Here is a 20,865-nt window from a genome sequence, read left to right as displayed (position 1 = left end):
TGTAAAAGTGTAGAAGCTACAGACATTAAAGACAATAAAATATTAATTTACAGGCTGTTTCATGAAAATAAATTAAAAATGCATATGAAGTAGCATGTATTCTATTAATATATGGTACAATATAAAAATATAAATAGATTGTGGTCTATAACATATTATATTCACTATTCCAACTTGAAAAAGGAAACAGAAAACCTTATAGAGGTATAAACATTAAAGAAATTTTATTAGTAGTCAAAATTTTTCCCACATAGTAAAGTCAAGGACCAGATGGCTTCACTGGCAAGTTTCACAAAGCATTCAAAGAAAAGGTACTTCCAAACCTCAGCAAGTGATTCAAGAGGTACGGAAAAGAAGGAATGCTCCCAAACTCACTTTATGAGACTAGATTAATCTTGATACTAAGAACAGAAAAGGATTATTCAAAAAGGAAAAAGACAGGTCACTTATAAAGATAGAAGCAAAAACTCTAAAGAAAATATTAAATTGAATCCAGCAATGTACAAGAAGGATAATAATGCGTTATGACCATTGGGTTTAATCCAAGAATTCAAGATTGATTTACATTAGACAAATTAATGAGCATAATTTTCACATCAACAGATGAAAGGGAAATACATGATTAGCTCCATAAATGCAGATAAACTGCTTGACAAAACTTAACATCTATTTATGATTAAAACTCTAAGCAAACTAAGGAAATTTCTTACCTCATAGAAGTATTTATGACAATTTTTACTAAACTGCATATTTAAAGTAAAATGTTGAAAGCTTTGCCTTTGAAACCACTAAAACACAATAGGTTCACCTCCCCTTCTTTTAGTATTTGTTGGAGATTCCAGCCAGCAAAATAAGGCAGGAAAAATAAATTGAAGTATTATAAAGAAACTCAGCTGTCATTTATTCTACTATGATAATCACTATTATTAAAATTCATATTATTTAATGTTGAGTCTGGAGTTTTTTATCAGTTGTTAAGACACATCATTATTCAGAGAGAGAGATCCAAGATGGCAGAGTAGATAAGCTCTGTGTCTGCTTCCTTCCATAAACAATTAAAATTACAACTAAATTATAAAAAAAATCAACCTGGAGACCATCAAAAGTCTGGCTGAACCGACAGCTTTACAACTAAGGATATAAAGAAGAAGAAGCCATGTTGAGACTGGTATGAGGGGTGGAGACCCAAAACCTCCATGTGGCGGTTGAGAACTGGGAGGGATGTCTCAGCCATGGAGGTTCCCCTTGGAGGAATGAGAGACCCCAGCCCCACACTGACCTCCCCAGCCCAGAGTGCTGGTGCCAGGAAGAGTAGCCCCCATAACATCTGGCTGTGAAAAACAGTGAGGATTCCAATAATCTGGGTAGGACGGAAGGCTACGGGAAACCCAGCTGTCCTCTTAAAGGCCTGTGCACAGATTCACTGGTTCACAAGCACTCACCTTGATCTCCAGTGGAGGGACAGTGACTCGGGTGTCTCGGAAGTATATGGGGGACAGATTGAGGTGTGTGGCCTCAGGGGGAGGATTGGAGGACAGTGGCATTTTTCCTGGGGTCCTTCTCCTGTACAGCTAGAAGGTGGGAGCCATCTTTCCTGGGTTGAGCCCAGCCCCAAATCTGAATCTGATTAGCCTGGTGAGCTCCAATGCTCCACCCTACTGACTCACTGAGACTACACCCCATCCAGCTTCCCCAACACCACAGGCACTTTGTCCAAGAGCAACCAGCCCTGCTCGCATTGCACTCTTTCTCGAAAACCTATCAAAGTCTGCAGAACTCACGCAGGCAACTGGCCTTGGTGTGCTCTGAGACTTCTGCTGAGTAGTTACAGGTTTAGCACCCAAACAAAACTAAAATCTACATTAACCTGGTGACCACGTCTTCCCACTCTAGTGACTCCCTAAGACCCCACCTCACTCAAATCGTGTACCACATGAGGCTTCATCAGTGACTGAACCTTGAGGGAGCAGGCAGGTGATAGCAGGCCTCTGGGTGTCCTGGCTTTATTTGGAGCTAAGCCAGGCCCGGTACTGGTGTTGGCCATCCTCAATTTGCAGCGTGGCCTCTCTCATGTGCTGCCAACTTTAGCATAACTTTGTAGCTCCTACAAGGTAGTCCCTGGTCAGGCACAGGCAGTGGGTGACATGGGACTGCACCACAGCCCCTCCCAAGATGTCCCAGAATGAACACACTTGGAGTTGGCTTCAGGCCACAGCAGAGCACTGCCCAATTAGCCCCACAAGGGGTGGCACACCCAAAGGGTGGGCTCAACAGACACCAGAGCCTACTGGGGCAAATCCCACTCAGTGGGGTTAGCTCCCCCCCCACACACACAGCAGCCTGTAAGATGTGGATGTGGCCAAACCCCACAGTCAATCAGCCTGAGGATCTATCTCACCTACTGATGTTCCAATAGCAATCGAGGCTCAACTATAATAGGAGGACACACACAAGAGACACTCCTGGAGTGCCTGAAGCAGATGACAAGGAAGATTGTGCCACCTACTTCATAAGGCCACCAGGTCAAGACTGGGAGACATAGCAGATCTACCTAATACATAGAAACAAACATGGATGCAGTCAAAACGAGGAAACAAAAAAAAAATTTGTCTCAAATGAAAGAAAAGGAGAAAAAACCAGAGAAAAAAACTAAACAAAATGGAGGCTAGTAACCTACCAGATACACAGTCCAAAACAATCGTTATAAGGATGCTCAAGGAACTTATTGAAAGTTTCAACAAAGAGATAACAAGTATAAAAAAGCACATAGAAACCATAAAGAAGAACCAGTCAGAAGTGAAGAATAAAATAACTGAAATGAAGAATGTACTAGAAGGAATCACCAGCAGACTACATAAAGCAGAGGATTGAATCAGCAATTTGGAGACAAAGCAGCAGAAAACACCCAAACAGAACAGCAAAATGAAATAAGAACCCCCCAAATATCGACAGTTTAAGAGATCTCTGGGACAATATCAAGCATAACAACATTTGCACCATAGGAGTACCAGAAGGAGAAGAGAGAAAGCAAGGGATTGAGAACTTATTTGAAGAAATAATGACTGAAAACTTTCCTAACCTGGAGAAGGAAATAGACATACAAGTTCAGGAAGTGCAGAGAGTCCAAAACAGGCCCACACCAAGATACATTATAATTAGAATAGCAAAGGTTAAAGACAAAGAGAGAATCCTAAAAGCATCAAAAGAAAGGCACTAGTAACTTATAAGGGAGCCCCCATAAGATTGTCAGCTGATTTCTCAACAGAAACTTTGCAGGCCAGAAGGGATTGGCATGAAATATTCAACGTGGTGAAAAATAAGGACCTACAGACAAGATTGCTCTACCAAATAAAGCTATCATTAGAATCGAAGGACAGATAAAGAGCTTCCCAGACAAGAAAAAGCTAAAGGAGTTCATCAGCACCAAACCAGTATTATAAGAAATATTAGAGGGACCTCTTTAAGAAGGAAAAAAAATACCAAAATCATTAATAAAATGGCTAAAGCTACATGTCTATCAACAATTACTTTCAATGTAAATGAATTAAATGCTATGATAAAAAAACATAATGGTAGCTGAATGGATAAGAAAACAAACCCCTTACATATTATGCCTACAAGAGACTCACTTCAGATCAAAAGAAACACACAGATGGAAAGCAAAGGGATAGAAACATTTATTTCATGAAAATGGAAATGAAAACAAAACAAAACAAAAAACAAGAAAAACTGGTGCAGCAATACTTATACCAGACAAACTAGACTTTAAAACAAAGGCTCTACCAAGTGACAAAGAAGGACCCAGTAATCCCACTTCTGGGTGCTTATCTGAAGAAACCCAAATGCTACTTCGAAGGGACCTGTGCATCCATATGTTCATTGCAGCATTATTTACAATGGCCACGATGTGGAGGCAGCTTGGGTGTCTGTTGATAAAAGAATGAGTAAAGAGGAGGTGGTACATATATACAATGAAATATTGCTTGGCCATCGAAGTGAATGGGTTCTTGTCATCTGGGTGGCATGGATGGTCCTGGAGGGTATTGTCCTGAGTGGAGTATGTCAAACAGAGAAAGACAGATGCAATGTGATTTCGCTTATAAGTGGAATCTAAAGAACAAAATAAAAGAGAAACGAACTCATAGATACAGAGAACATATTGATGGTGCCCAGATGGGGGGGTGTTGGAGGTGAGTGAAAAAGGGGAAGGGATTAAGAAGTAGAAATTGGTTGTTACACAGTAATTATAGGGATGTAGGGTATAGCACAAGGAATATAGTCAATAATATTGTAATAACTATGTAGGGTGTCAGATGGGTACTAGATTTTCTTGGGATAATAGATGGGAGGTGGTTTGGGGGCAGGGTGAAAAAAGTGAAGGGATTAAGAAGTACAAACTGGTAGTTACAAAATAAACATGGGGATGTAAAATAAAGTCAATAATATGGTAATAACTACGTATAGTGCCAGGTGGGTCCTAGACCACTCAGGGGGATCACTTATTAAATTATATAAATGTTTAACCACTACGCTGTACACATGAAATTAATATAAAATAATATTGAATGTCAACTATATTGTAAAATTTAAAATAGAGGGAAAAGATAAAGAGGAATAGAGGTCCAAATTCCAGGTATAAAACTAATAAGTCATGGGATGTAATGTACAACCTAAGGAATATAGTCAGTAATATAGTGATACTGTGGTACTGTGCCCAATGGTTGCTGGACTTATCACAGAGATCACTTCTTTAGGTGTATAAATGAGGAACAACTATAGTGTACACCTGAAACTAATATAACATTGTATGTTTGCTATATTTTAATAAAAAATCTTAAAATAAAATAAAAAGACATCATTATTTTCTACTAAGAAAAAAATGACGTCAATTAAATTCTGACACTGCCTTAATGATAGTCCTGCATACTGCTTGAATTAGTCTTTATTTGTACAGAGCGATTTGTCAGTTTCTCCAGTTTTTCCCAAGTTCAGGGAAGTTCTGCCCTAAGTTTTATTGCTTGATGTGTGGTAGATAATTATTTTGCACTCCTTACAGTAACAAACTGTAAGACATCTTTATCTACTTACGGACTTTTTCCTTTATTTTCTTTCTGTATAGCACTTGGTTATTGTTTTGCAAGTCAATATGATATTTTGATTATTCATCCCCTAATGAATATTTACTACATTAATATCTAATGTGAGCTCTGATGCTCTGTTTCTGTGCCTTTTTGTGTATTCAATAACTTTTCTTTCTAAAACAATAATAGTGTAATTATTTTAAACATATTTTAATTTCAGTTACACTCAGCACATGTAGTACTTACCATATACACTTGAATTCAATTGAAGTAATAACAATAGATATGACCAAGTTCACTCATTCCGTGGTACTGATGATTGCTACCTAGAAAACAATGATTATAAATTAGATTTTAAGATTCATTTCAATTTCAGAGATGTTAAAATGTATAAAAAATACACTTTGGAATCACTTAAATGTAAAACAGTTTAGCAGATTTGCAGGATACAAGATCAATATAGAAGACAGATTGCATTGCTTTACCAGCAATAGACAGAGCTTCCAATTAGTTGAGTTGGAGTTGCTGAGTTTTTGCCTTACTTAGGATAACGTACGGTGGAGGAGAGTGCAATACAAGAAAAATTTCTCCCATCTCCCTATTCCTCTTCCACTCTAGGTGCTTTTCCACCCCCTTCCTACCCCAACATACATACTGGCAGCCAACTACCTTCTGTTTCTCCAGGGGTTTCTCGTCTTGTTTTTGCAATGTTTTGGCATCATGAATCTTTCTATGGTTTCTGGACCTCTCCAGTATTGGTCTTGAAGAATGGAATCACATCTAGGTAAGTTTTCCATCTAATTCATTTTAGACTTTTCTAAATGTCCAAATCTCTCATATTTCACATATGTGTATTTTTTTTCTTTTAAGAAACAAGGTTATGAAAGGAGTTTAAGCCATTATTTTTCTATAGAACTGGAAAAAAAAAATCACCATATTAACCCTTTCTCTGTTTTACCATTGGTAATCCTCATATGTATGTATCCGAAATAAGTACTTTTTAACCTAACCTTCTCACTTAGAATAGTTCATTTAAATGAGCACAGTTTGTTATTAGAGCTAACTCTCAATGATCTGATAAAAGCTTTTGAATATATTAAGTATTGAGAATGATGGATCTTGCATGTATTTTCTTCAGTTGTGTCAATCCTTTGTGACATCCCAAATCAAAAGAAAATTTGAGCAGAAAAGACAACCTTTTCTTTAACTACTTTATACTCAATTACTTCAAAAAACTTCTAAAAGTTGATCAGCCAATTTTATCTTGCACTAAATTAATTCTAATGATAGTCACTTTATGATTGGCAAATTTTATATAACATCTATTTTTGGTAGCTGACCATTTTCTAAAGTAAGGAACCACAAAAAGATTACCTATCCAATGAGACAAGTAAGAAACCTGTTTTCAGACATAAAGATGCTTATCTTTTTACTTCCTCTCCAATTATTTCTGCAACCATTGTAGTCATTCTCCCTGGGTGACGCCTTTGACTTCATCAGGCAATGTGCCTCTTTTTGTTAATCACACAATATGGCTTTCTTATCGACACTCCCTATGCTGTGCTCTTTCTTTTTCCATCTTGGCCATTGTGTTGTGAGTAAATGAGCAAAATAAGATACATTTACTGTATTGCTTTGGAGAAAGTGATTGTCAAAATAATACCATTCTATACCATATATCTCTTCCCCAAGTGACACAGCTGACTGCTTTATTGACAACAACAAATGTTCAGTTTTGGGCTTGTTGCAAAGCCAATATAGCCAGGGAAGAGAAAAAGAAGTGTCATTGTTTTTTTTCTTCAGCAATCAAATCATATCTAAAGTCTTACTAAAAATATATATATTACTGATATATAAAAGACAATAAAAGCTGGACATTTTGATAGCGTTATTTTTGGGATGGCTACAACTATGTTAAATATGTTAAGTCTATTTGTTCTTTATAGAAAGTTATTGGGACTAATAAACTATAAACCACTCTCAGGTTAGTTTTACTGTTATTTCCTTTAGTCTATTTTGTGAGCAGGCTTATTGTGGAGGAAAACTGACAGTGGAAGAATTTTGTCCTGGGTATTCATTTTGCCCTGTAACTTTTGGCAAGTTATTTCCAATCTGTTTGCCTAGGAAGGTGGCAGCATTCTCAAGAGTTATTTAACATTTGCAGCTTCATGAATACATTTAAATTCCTTTCACTATTTATAGCAGTATTCCCTCTATAACAATGTCAAATAGAAGTTAAGAGTATGGCCTCTGGATTCAGTTATCACCTATAACTGTGCAAGTTACTTAAACTATTTGAGTCTCAGTTCCCTTATCTGTAATGTGGGAATAATAAATGTACTCACTTCACAGGGATTAAATGAGAAAATATATATAACCATGCAGTACAGGGATAAGACAATAGTAAATGCTCAAAAAAGGTTAGCTACTATTGTTAATTAACATCAGGGCAAATGAGCAGAAGAAGTGAATGTATGGAAAAAAACAGTTATGGTGTAAGGAGTATAACTTGATTTCTATCACATGACACCATGAACCATGTTATTAAAAGGGCTTCTATTGTTCTTACCAGAAACAAATTCTACTCTAAATCGTAGAAGATGCCCAAAGGAACAAAGACCTGAAATGAGTAAGACTACATTACAATGCTAACCCATTGGTGGTAAAAATTATTTTTCAGCTTCAGAAGGAAACAAAAGCTAATGTAATAAATGGAAGTGAAATAAAATAACCTTGAAAGTAATGATTAACTGGTGAATAGATGATTATAAAACTCTTCAAAAATGAAATGCGATCTAGATCAAAGCTGTTGGCTAAGATTTGAGTACTTGAGAAATACTTGCTGTCTTACGCAAGATCTTTCAGCCCTATACGGATATCCCAAGACAAACAGACATACAAACAAACCAAACCAATCATGAATGCTCAACTGTATACAGTGAGTGAGTTAAAATCTCTTACCATCTGCCTATCCATCTTCATCCATATAATCTCCTACAGTAATACAGTCTACTGTATCAGACAGAATAGGTAAACCCAGACCCAAAGATGTGACAAATCCAGAAATGTCAAGCAATAATGGGAAGGTATTGGCTTTATTACCAGGAGCATCGCAGATCGGAGGTTAACAATCCCATAACCTCGGACTGATGTATCTTAGATTTGATGAAAAAGCCCCACAAATTCAACATGATAAAGATAAATCAGAGCTCTTGAAAAAATCATTAAGTCTTAAGTGTTAATTTCCTTAGTGAAATCTTCACTTTATCTCCTTGAATCATATATGAATCATGACATTAAAGTGAGAAAGCAGTGCTCAGAGACATTAAGGGCTCAGCTTTATGTCTCCCAGCCTAGGTCAGGTCCTTAAACTTCTAGCAAAATCTACCAATTTGTAAGAGCCTATTTAGAAGATCTGAAAAAGGGAAGAGAAGCTTGGAGGGGAAGGGTATCTGAACAAATGAAAAATGAAGACATATTTCATGGGGATCTTATTGACTGTTAGAAATACTTTGAACAACAGCCATGGCCACTGGGGTGCTGTAATGACATGCCCCATTATAAAGTGTAACACTAAGTAAACGTAGGAGTGGAAATTTAACAATTGAACATTTAATGGCTGCAATTATGGCAAAAGAATAATGAACCTATTAGACAGGAGAACTGGCAATTACTCTACAGCTTATTGGAATACAGCTGTGAAAAAGTAATACAGCAGAATACTTAAGAATGGTTATTAAAAGAGGATAATGCATTCTGTTTACACTGACAGAAGCAATTTTTCTTTTGAAATGAAATGGGGCTTTTTGGCTATCAGACATATAAACTCAGATATGATGAATCCTACTATTTAAAGGTAATGCATTTTCAGATATGCTACTCTGGCTGTAAATGATGCCTCCACTAAGACCATAAGGATGAGATTTTTTTTGGGTGGAAGAAATGGAAGAAGATGTCAAAATGGACTTATAAACACTAAATAAATCACCTAGAAAAAAGTAGGCTAAATTTTAAATGATTCAAATAGCTGCAATAAATGAAACAGCTACAAGTTCAAAGATGAGGGTTGTCAAAAGAAGGTGTTCAGAACAATTACATGATCTATGAAATCATCATTTTGGTGTCCAGCAGTGATGGATGTATCCCATTAAATTTTCAAATGTGTGCACTTCTAAGTACAATTTATATGGCTTTCTCCATTTCCAGATATACCCTTCCAAATGTAGTTATCAGAACCCTGGGAGTCAGCCAAACACCAGGCGGGCTGAAAACAATAATCTAGACAAAGGGTCAGGCACTGAAGCACAGTTGAAGTGTAAGAAAAGTGTGCCACTTAAGTGCATTAGACACAATGGAGAGAGGGGTTGGCCCCTCAAGACCTAGACGCCCACCCAGAGACTGGTTTTGGAGAGGAAGGTACATTCTTGCAAGGAGGTATCATTTCTGACCATTTTCAAGGTAAATTAGTGGAAGATAAAACAGAAGTTTAAACTTCAAGGAATGCTGGGAATTCAGAGATCCTTGTGGAAATCCTCTGGTCCATCCCTCTGCTCTCTGGTAGGACCATATTCAAGCCATTCAAAACAGACAAAGAGAATCCCCCATTTGGCCTTTCACTGAGGAAGACTTGGTCTATAAGATAATGAGAACAATTGCATACCTCCCTCTGATTGGGAAAGTCTGCTTGGAACTCAAGCTTGGGTCCCTTTTCCTATTCCTCTCCTATAGTTTTATAGGACAGGATTGAAGGATGGTGACCAGTACTTGAACCTCAACTTCCCTGCAAAAGTGTGAACAGAAGCCCCTCCCACACCAGTATGCATTTTGCAACAATCCTGTCACATGCCTGGAGCTTCAAGCCAGCTGTGCTCAGTAAGCCTTAGATAACAAGCTAATGTGGCAAGCGTATATTCTGTCTGGTCTAGAACCATTTTGATGTCTAATACATACATGTAAAAAGAACAAAGTAAATTATCTTTTGACCCAGAAAGGAGTTGCTTTGGGCAGGGAATGATTGTGAGGTTATAAAACAACAACGTATTTTTATAGTTTTAGGGTCACAGATCTGTTTTGAGGCTCTAATGGAATCTGTAGACAACCAACCCAGAAAAAATGCATATACATACATGTTTTACATGAAATTTCAGGGCTATAAACTTAGTAGGACGTTTGTATTCCCAAATTTAGATTTACATATAAGAAATGGCCACTCTCAACTTTTGCAGTCCCTTATGCAGATAGTTTGTGCAACTGCCAGTTCTCAAATTTTGATGTAATGAGGCCACTGATAGTGGTGAAATAAAATCCATGTAATTTAAAAGAATGATTATAGCTAAATGGTTTTCCTATATTCCTACCAAGGCAGATTCTAACTGGCTTGGGTTTTACCCTCTCTTTCTTCCCATGTTTATTATGGTAGAGGAGCAATGGAGAACAAATATCTAGTGTATAGACAAAGAAAGAGGATTTTTAGGTGACCAGCTCCTAACTAATGAAAGTTGACTGTCAGTCTTGAGATAGGGAAGAGATGAAAGATTAGAGGATGGTTTTGTTCATATTTTTCCATCAACTCTGTCCTCGTCTCTGAACCAAACTTTTCCCCTCCGAGTTCAAGAAATGATGGGAAGGAATGAGAGAGGGGCCAATAAAAATTAAAATGTGGAATTTCCACAGTGTACTGCGGTGTCTCACTGGCCCTGACCTAATTTTAGTAGCTGCCCTCCTCTCCCCACACACCGTGACCCTTTATTCATGTTTCTTCTTGAATTTTGGATTTGGTCTCAAAATCAAAATAATGCTTACTATATCTACTTTCGACTTGGTTTGCTCTTAGATTTTGTTCCCTCAAAACACTTGCGTGAACTCTGTTTTTTGGTTTGCAGCAGCCCACCTGGTCTTCACTTCTCAGACTTTGAAACCCAGTGAGAGGGCCCGAGAGTGGCCCTGATCTTGTGCTTCCTGAAACACTGTGCTCTGTCCCTGTAAGTACAGGCAATGGAAGAAAGGGAGAGATGGTAGGAGGAAGGGAAGGAGAGGAGGGCACTTGGTTGAGATGTACATAAAAGTCCTCATGTTTAAACATCTGGCATCTGACATCTGATCACACAGACAGGCTTGAAAGAGGTTAGAGAAACAGGTTAGAAAGAGAGCATTCTTTCTACAATTTTCGGCTTGTGCACCATTTCAGATCATAACGCCTATTGTGCAGTGAAGTTTTTCTTTAAAAATATCATAATTATCTTATGAATAGCACAGTTATATTATTTCGTATGTGTATTAAAACTGTCAGTTTGTTAAATGAATATATTTAATATATGTATCCTGATTTGTCATTATTTTCATATACTTGAAGCTTAAAAAAAAAAAAAACTTTCTGAAAAGGGAAAATATCTCAGACCTCTTTCTATTTCTGAAATATACCAGACTTCTATATATTTCTGAGAAGCCCTGGGGAATGGAAGGTGAGGAGAAGGAAGGGGAAAGAAAAACTGGAAAAGAGAGAAAAGTAAAAGAGGACCGGATTTCCAGTTTAGATGCAGAGGAGATTTAGTCTATTTTTCCTCATGATCCCTTTGCTCTGCCCCACATCTCTCCCCACAAAGACTGAAATGCTCCTACCCTTTTGCTTTCTATTGACCAATTTCGTATTGATGAATACATGCAAATTAAAATGTGTAGAGGACATATGTGGCTTCTGTGAGAATATCCTAAAGGGTTTCATTAGATGCTAAAATACAAAGTGCCAAAATGTCCTGATTCTGTGACTTCACACAATAGAGTCTCCCTAAACATTTGTTATATTGAATTGAAGTGAGTGAATTTTGAGAGTGGTGCATTTTCAAGTTCCTTTCTAAATGTCTGAAGCAAATCAATGAATAGATCTGCCTACAGACATCCCCATGGATCATTTAGGTACTACATTGGCTTCCATTCACTCATAATTTATCTGGTCAACCCTCCGCATTGTATGCACAAAAGATCGTTTGCTATTTGAAAGACACGTATTTCTAACCCAGCTTTATCTGGGTTACAAAGCTGTGTGACCTTGAGTAAGTCACTTGACCCTTCTGAGCTCTGTTTCCATCTCCGAAAATAAGGGCATTAAACTGTGACAGTATGACAGATGTTTTCCAGATCTAAATGGTTGTGATTCTGTGATTTTAATTATTGTTCTATATGATGCTGTTTATGCTATATGACACAAAAACTCATTCCCACATAGTTTCTTGTCTGAGTACAGTGTATCAACATTTCTAAAGTAAATGAATACTTTAATCTATGTATGCAACTATGAAGCCCTTGTTTTTCTGAATACATCAGCAACTTATTTTCACTTGGCATTGTCAACACAGGGGTAACGGAAACTTGGTCTGAGGTACCATTGAAGAAATAAGGCTTATGATTTTTAAAGAACTTATGCAAATTTCTCAACAGAACTCAGTCCCTTCCTAGAGAGCTATGATGAGATTTTTAAAAGTCTGACACCAGCCCTAGCCTACCTTTGGAGATTATGATTACATGTTTAGACATATTTTAGCATATCACAGTGGGAGCTGGTTGAAAGCAACAACCAACTGTGCCTTCTTGCACTAGAATTTCCAGCTATACATTAATGGTACGAGCTGTTTTCTTTAGGAAGTGCATTTTGCTGATTATAAAATACAGAAGTAAAGCTGAAGTCTGGCGAACAAGGAGCTCAGAAAGATGATTAATAAGAAAGAGGAAATTGTGCTGCAACAACATGTGTTTAGGCATGTGTACTCCCTGTAGCTAATATCTGAGGCAAATATTTTGGATTTCCAACTGGCTTATAAGTGCAGCTATCAATAGAATGATAGTAGCATAATTCTTAGAGAATGCATATGTTGCTTAAAGAATAAACATAGCTCTTCATTAATAAGCTGTAAAACTTTGTTGATTATTGACAGAAATATTTTAAAAAACAGCAAGAAAAAATTTTCAGAAGATACTCTTTCAGCTAATGACACTCTAGGTAAACTGTGCTTCATAGAAAAGAGCACAGAAACTTGTTTTATTAGTATGCAGCGTCATCTTTTCAATATTTTCTTTGCTAGCATTCAATGTTCTTGGTGAAGAAAGTAGCTGTTTACATCCAATATAAAGTTTTCTTGGCTTCCTTCATGTTTAGCAGACTTTGAGAAAATAACCCATTTCTTTTATAAATACAATATAAAAATTCCTGCACTAGGGAATAGCTCTACCCTCTCAAATCTAAGAAATTGATGCAATTGGGTTTTTTTTCTCATTTATTCTCACTATAGTATAACTCTGCTTATATCACTGCTGGTGTACTAATAATATTTAATGATAATTATGTTAGCAACATTAATAAAGTATTTTAATTCTCTTTCCCAATTAAATCAATTCCCTTGTGCTAAAAAGAAATCATTAGTAATTCCATGTTGACTCACAAAAATTTCCAATTATTTTAATATTAAATTTCAGACTTTCACAGAGATATGGTAAATATTTGTGACTGTATGGCATTTTTGTGATCAGTCATGAGGAAAGGCAGAGCAAGTTCTGAGGTGTTAGAAGAGGATGAGAATTTCAACAAGAGCCTTCTTCAGTAAAATACAAGTGGGACTGAGATTGTACTTTTCCCTTTAGTTGCTTTTCTAATATTTTCATAAACCCTGTTCATCTTTTACCATTCTTTTAATATCCAGCCTCTTGGCTGGAAAAGAGAAAGAACATCTGTGGAAAAGGCACATGCAACTCTTATCTGCCCCAGATTAGAAGGGGTGCATACTTCTTTTAATTTTCCACCAGTAGAAATTAGTCACATTTGTGCACTTAGATACATGAGGACAGAATAATACAGTGAAACACATGGATATTTGTTGCATACCAACACTCTCAGCCATATTTTAAGAAAAATTAGAATTATTTACATTGGGAAGGGGGAAAAAGAAAATTCAAGGTGTAGCTAAACAAAACCAAAAAAATTTCCTTTTCCCAAGAGTGTGGAGGGCTTTATGGATTAATGAATTTTAGTCATTTAATAATGCCAATAATTTCAGCAGTAGCAATGCCCAGTATTTTCACTTTGGAAAGCACTTTTATCAATCTGCATTCCAAGAATTTTTTACAGTTTATGACACATATTAATTGCTTAATAAATATTTGTTGAATGCATGTCAATTCAATTCAAGCCTTGAATAGTCTTGCAGCCCATCGCTAGTTGGCTGCTGGGCTGCTGGTACTAATACAGCTTTGGTCGGAAAGTCCTTCACCATAGCTTATAAATCTCATTGGGCAGCAAATGAGCAGCTGCCCTCTTCCTTCTTTGGCTCTCCCCAGCTAGGTGGTGTGTATGGAAATGCTATGGATCTGTTCTCTAGAGAGAAGAAAAAGATACCCAATTGTATCTTTATTCCTCCTCTTTTTCTTTTTTTCTTAGATAGCTTTCCTGGTATTAATTAAGATCAATTCTAGTGGCTGTTACAGACAAATACCAACATATTTTAAATATCTTATCACTGACGTTTATTACTTACGCATGGCATCCAGTACAGGTGTGCCTGGTCAAGTAGGCTATTTGCTAATTATATTACAGTGAATAAGGCTCCTTCCATCTTAAGGCTGCACTGACTTCCACTTATATCTCCCAGGTTACACTGTAGGCTCATCTCTATTCAGTTCTGCTGGAAGGAGAAGGTATCATAGAAGGTCTTACCTGGAAGGTTTTATGGGAGGTTTTCCTTTATAGGCCTAGAAGTTGTAAATATCATTTTCATTTATATTCCACTGGCTAAAATTCAGTCATGTGACCATATCCAAATGAAGGGGAAACTGGGAAATACTTTCCAGTATTTTTCTAGAAGAAGAAAAACAGACAGTCTCTGTCACAATAGTCAACACAGATGCAATAGACATGGTATTTGTAAGCTAGATATTAATTCCCAGAAAACATAAGATACTTATGCTAACAGGACTTAGAAATTTTACTCACACTATACACAGATACAATATTTTATCTATTAGCTATTCACTCTTTTTTACAAGCTGCCACCCACTGGGTAATGGAAAAGAAAAGAAACTAGATTTTAGTTCAACTGAGTGATACAACACCATAGAAGCCTCATCTGATACTGTCATTATCAATATTTCATTAGTGATTTGAAAAAGCTTAGTAAGGCAGGACATCATAAAAATAGATTTATAAATACATTAAGGATTTTAACTTAAAACATAAATATATGTTGTTAGGCCTAGATTTTAATATAAATGCAGATCTTTATTTGTGTATGGATGTATTGATTAAAGTGCATTTTATCTTTCTTGCATGAACTACATCCACTATGTGTTTTCTATAATTTTCACCTTCAATTTTCTTAAAAAGGAGCAAATTTCCAACTCCCTCTATCTTTTAAATTTGTCTCTCCCACACCTAATTTGAAAGTCATTTTTTAAAATGACTTATTTTTACCAAGGTTTTCTAAGACATTCATATTCATTTTTTTCTTTTATGGTGAAATGCATCAAATAAAAATACATGTCTGCAATTAAAAAAATAGACCTACTACTCAGCTTTAGAAATAGAATATTACTTGTACAGTAGAAGACCCACTCTGTTCCCCTCAACACACTACCCATTCTGCTCCTACTTCTGAGGTAAATTGTATCTTAAAGTTTATCTTAATCATTTCCTTTGCTTCTTTTATAGTTTTACTAGATGCTCCTGAAAATATATGTTATTTTATTTTGCTGTTTTCTGCATTTTAGATACATGTAATCATACAGCATATCAATGCTTTTGTTTAATTCAAAACTATTCTTTTGGAAACCATCTATGTTAATGTATATTTCTGTTCTCCCCTTATTTTAACTATTGTACATTACTCAATATTTTGAATGTCAGAATTTATCCATCCTACTGTTGATGGAGAGTGGGTCTCTAGGTTTTGCTACTATTGACGTTCATATACAATATGTAAATAAAGGGAGGACTGTACCATGATCATGGATAAGGGAACTCAATATCATAAAGTTGCCTGTTTTTCACAGAAGGAAATTAGAGAAAGTTCCCCTATGAGATATTTTTTAAAATTATAAAGCTATAGCAATTATCACCTTCGTATTTGCTCAGGGGTAGATAAATAACCCAATAGAACAATAAGAGCCTAGAAATAACCTCATTTACTATGGAAACATGATATGTGAGAAAAATGGCACTGCAGATTAGTGTGGCAAAGATAGATTATTTAATAAAAGTCACTGGGACAACTGGTTCTTCTGGAACAACAAAAAGAAAAAGAAAAAAGAAAAGAAATTGGACCCTGACCTCATTCCAGAAAAAAAATCGATTCCAGATAGTTTAAATACTTACATGTGAAAGATAAGTCATAAAGCTTTTAAAACAATATAGAAGAATTCCTTTGTGACCTTGAGATAGCAAGAATTTCTTAAACAAGACATACAAACTCAATTTATAAACTAAAACACGACACATTTTGTTACATAGAAGTCCAAATACACGACTTTGAATACATAACACATTTTGTTACATATGTATGTATGTGTGTGATTATATATATATATATATAAAAAGACACAATGAAGAGAAACATGAAAATCCAAAAGCTGGCAAAAAGATGCTTACTACATTTATATAATAATAAATTGTTAACAGTATCCCAACTAAATGGTAGGAAAATATCAAGTGTTGGTGACCATATGGCTCAATGAGAATTCTCATATATAGCTGGTGGGATTGTACATTGGTACAGCCTGTTTGGAAAACTATTTGGTGTTACATAGTGAATTTGAATATTCCCATTATCTATTACCCAGTATTTCTACTCCCAGATATAGCCAAAGGAAATTTTGTATATGTATATAAGCATTTAAGGTTATAAATTCTCCTCTAAGTAATGCATTAACTGCATATCACAAGTTTTAATAAATACTGTTTTAAAAAATTGTTCAGTCATAAATATTTCTGAATTGCCACTGGGATTTTTTTTCACTATGAGTCGTTTTGAAGTATGATTTTAAATTTCCAAACATTTATGGTATTTTAGATTTTTTTGTTATTAATTTCTATTATATGCATTGTGATAAATTATGATGATATAAATTCTTTGAAATTCAATGAGGCTCTCTTTATGGTTCTAGCATATCATTGATTTTCATGAATATTTCATGTGTACCTTGAGAAGAATGTGTCTTTTGGAGTTTGGGGTGCAATGTTATTACTAGTCCTAAATCATTCATTGTACTATTTAAATTTCATCTATATTTATTCACTTTTGACTGCTTAGTCTATCAATTATTGAGAATATTATGTTTAAGTACCCCATTATGATAGTGGATTATTAATATCTAATTTTATTTTAATGATAGAATTTCAAATAAACTGTTGAGTAAGCAGATGGATATATGAATCTGGAATTCAGAGGGGTGGTCCAGTGTGGAAATGCCTATCTAGAAATCCTTACATATAGATGATTTTTCAGGCCAAGAGACTGGATGAGCTCACAAAGTGTGAAAACAGGAGGAAAATGACATAGAAGTCTGAAGACTAAGCCATGAGACATGCCAGGGTTTATAGGCTAGGGAGATGGGGAGGAACAGACCAAAAAGACCAAAGAAAAAAGAGGAGAAGGAGAAAGAAGAGGAGGAGGAGGAGAAGGAGGAGGAGGAGGAGGAGGAGGAGGAGGAGGAGGAGGTAGAAAAAAGATAAACTCAGAGAGAATACTATCCTGAAAACGAAATGAAGAAAGTTTTTCAAGGAGTAGAGACGTTAACTATGTCAAATGTTGCTGAATGGTCAAGTAAGATGAGGACTAAGAATCGAACAACAAACCTAAAGTCTCTTGTAGCCATATATCTCAATCTATAGATACAGAAATCTGTGTATGGGAGGTGCCATTCACACAGCTAGTTGCCAGCATTCAGGGTGCTGGGGTCCTACCTTTGCCATCAAGGAGCCAAGGGGAAGGGGTGTCTGATGAGATCACTTAGGCTCTTCCTCGCTGCTAACCTTGCTGGCCATCTACCTTTACTTTGATGGGGCTGCCCCCTCTGTGGTTTGCATAGCCTCCACCGGATGTCTGTAAAAAGAGTAAGGCAAGAGTCCTTAATCCCTCAGAGTTCTGGTTCATAATCCAAAACCCTTCCACTACCTCCCAGGATGAAGCTTACAGCAGTCTCACAGCCAACTACCCATCCCCATTCCTCTGATGGACTCCTGCCTACTCTTCCTTGTGGTCAGAAGGGCTGGGTCTTTTTTCTTTTCCTATGTTGTATTTTTTTACTCTTTTTCCAGCCTCAATGGCGAAAAAGATGGATTCTTCTCTACAGTGACGGAGAAGCACATGTGAAATATGAACTAAAGATGTTTGGAAACAGTGTAATGTTGATAATTAATAATCAACCATGTTTGGCCTGTAAGAAAGGTGAGTTCTCCATTTCACTCTTCCCTCCCACACAAGTTCATATGGACACACAAACTGACTGTTGACTCTGGCTTGGAGGAAGATGGCTACAATAGACTGTCCTTTAAGGGGAGATTAATCCCTAACTATTGAATAAAGTCATCATCTAATCAGAAGCTTTGGGAATATCCAGCATAAAAAGTCCTCAGTTCTAACCATCCACATAAAGAACTCAATATAACACAACGAGCATAAGATGGGGTAAGGGAAGTGCTGCCCATAGATGTGGTTAAGAGAGTCCCCTGTCCTGTGTCCTGCACTTTAGGAGACCCAACGGTGGCACTTCCTCTGTCCATGGCACTCTTAACTGGGGTAGAAGTGGCAGTGGCAAAGGAACATGACCACCGGGAATTGCATCTCTCCCCACCCTGACTTTTAGGCCACATTCTGGGTACCCATAATCCATGGCTCAAAGTCCATTACTAAGGTTTATGCAGAATTCTTCCCTGAATCTGTTCTCCCAAGAGTGGACCATATCTCAAACGAATATCCCCCTAGGCCCCGGGTTTGGCCAGTGGGTGGTTGTTTGTGGTGGTGGTATGGGGCTTTGATGGAGCTTGACAAATGGAGAGCAGTGTCCAGATATGTTTTAATACCCCACAGTGTGGGAAGAGTGGGCAGTGGGCTATTTCATGCAGGGTCTCTGGTCCCACTCCCCGCACAAGAGCGCAGGATATGGTGAGGCCAAAAAGCAACACAAATGGAGCCATGGATAGAGGGTTCATACCACTACATTCTCGCTGGTGGCTGGGTTGGAGATAGAGGAAGCAAACATCTGCCAGTATCCCAACGAGGGGTCTTCCTCCACCCCAGTCTCACTGGCGGCTGGGCGAGACACAGGAAGTAGGATCAACATGATCTGAGGTCCGCCATCCGCTTTTCTGCCAACCAACAAACCCCCTAGCCTAGCCACTGCAGTTTTATTAGTGGCCAATGGCTAACTGGCCACAGCTGATGGCCAACTAGTCACAGCTGATGGCCATCTATTACCTGAGCCAGCACTTTTCCATGGGAGGTGGAGAGCCTGGAAACTGCTCCCCTGGCTCTGTCCCCACAGGCTATTAGTGAGATTTTCCCAAACCACCACATTCTACAATGGAACTTGCAAGATACTAAGAACTCTTAAATTCAAAACTGATCTTCCAGGTTATAATGAAGGTATATTTGTCAAGGCAAGATGTTAAAACAGTTTTAATTTAACATTTTGTTAGATTTATTTATAAATCGTAAATATTTAAACATATTGTATGTCTTGCTCTGGGTCCTATAAATGCTAAAGATGGAATGCAGGGGGTAGAAGGACTCTATTAAGGCTTGTGTGTGTATAAAATAATGTCATAAAACAATGCATGTTTATGTAAAATGAAAGTCATAAAAACAAATGCTTTAGGTATCTCTTTTAGAAAGGCATCTTGCTGCATTTCTTCCCAACACAGGGCCCTAGCAACACCCTAAATGCCAGATTCACAAGGTGCCCCTGTAAATCAGGCTGACTTCCTCACTTCTCTCTAATCCCCCTCCAAATAAAAAAACACTTTCTTCCCCAGGCTGTGTGCCTTACCACCTACTTGTATTTCTCTTGTGTTGCTGAGCTGAATTGTGCTATCTCACCAGCCTCCGTCTGCTCTGCATCTAGTAAAATCCTACTTGTCTTTCCAGGCCTAACACAAAGCCCAACTGTGGTGATTTCTGATTATCTGTTTGTTTCTGTCTCTCCCAGCAGCATTTGAGTCCCTGAGGTCAGGGAGCATATCTGATTTATCTTTGTTTCTCCAGGTCTCCTCCAGAATACTACAGATAGAGGCATTCACTTAATGTCTTTAGGATAAATAAATAAATTCTCTGATTCTTATAGCATATGTATCTAACATGATGGCTTTAGTCCTGGAAGATATATTGAATACATCAGCAGGAGGGCTGTTTCCCCTCTGTATAGTCTGTCTTACCAACTGATTTAAAAGTCTAAAAGTGGTGCTGTGTGAATCTTTCTATGAATCTTTCAGAGTAAGTAGCATAGTTTTAAGATCGTAGTTGGTTTCTAATAATACCATGTTAAGTTGATTGGAAATGAAAGGATGTGAAGAAAATGATTTAGGATCAAAACGGAGATGGTACTTCTAAAATGAAGGTAAAGAATATCCTATGTCCACAGATATATTTTGGTAATGGGGAAGTGAGATAACAACTAAAGATTAGAAATTATCTCAAGATCCTGCAGAGAAAATTCTATTTTTATTTTTTTCTTTCCTATTACTGTCCTTATTTTTAGGATTCAAAGTGATCTCTGAGGTGATCTCCACTATCACTACACCCTTCCTTCT

At 37.0% G+C, this 20,865-nt stretch overlaps 1 long non-coding RNA gene across 1 annotated transcript in view; it reads left to right on the top strand.

Annotated features, from left to right (window-relative positions):
• Positions 1-18,840, top strand: part of LOC141572121 (uncharacterized) — a 154,149-nt gene extending 135,309 nt beyond the window's left edge. Inside the window, exons 3-4 of the long non-coding RNA XR_016018650.1 lie at positions 5,766-5,865; positions 18,376-18,840. This is a non-coding gene — a long non-coding RNA (uncharacterized LOC141572121). The remainder of the gene's footprint in view (positions 1-5,765; positions 5,866-18,375) is intronic.
• Positions 18,841-20,865: the final 2,025 nt, after the last annotated feature.

This window comes from Rhinolophus sinicus, chromosome 14 (genome assembly GCF_057876585.1).
Source record: "Rhinolophus sinicus isolate RSI-liver-muscle chromosome 14, RSI-T2T, whole genome shotgun sequence".
Taxonomy (NCBI): Eukaryota; Metazoa; Chordata; class Mammalia; order Chiroptera; family Rhinolophidae; genus Rhinolophus; species Rhinolophus sinicus.
This window is presented reverse-complemented; position numbering and strand designations above follow the sequence as displayed.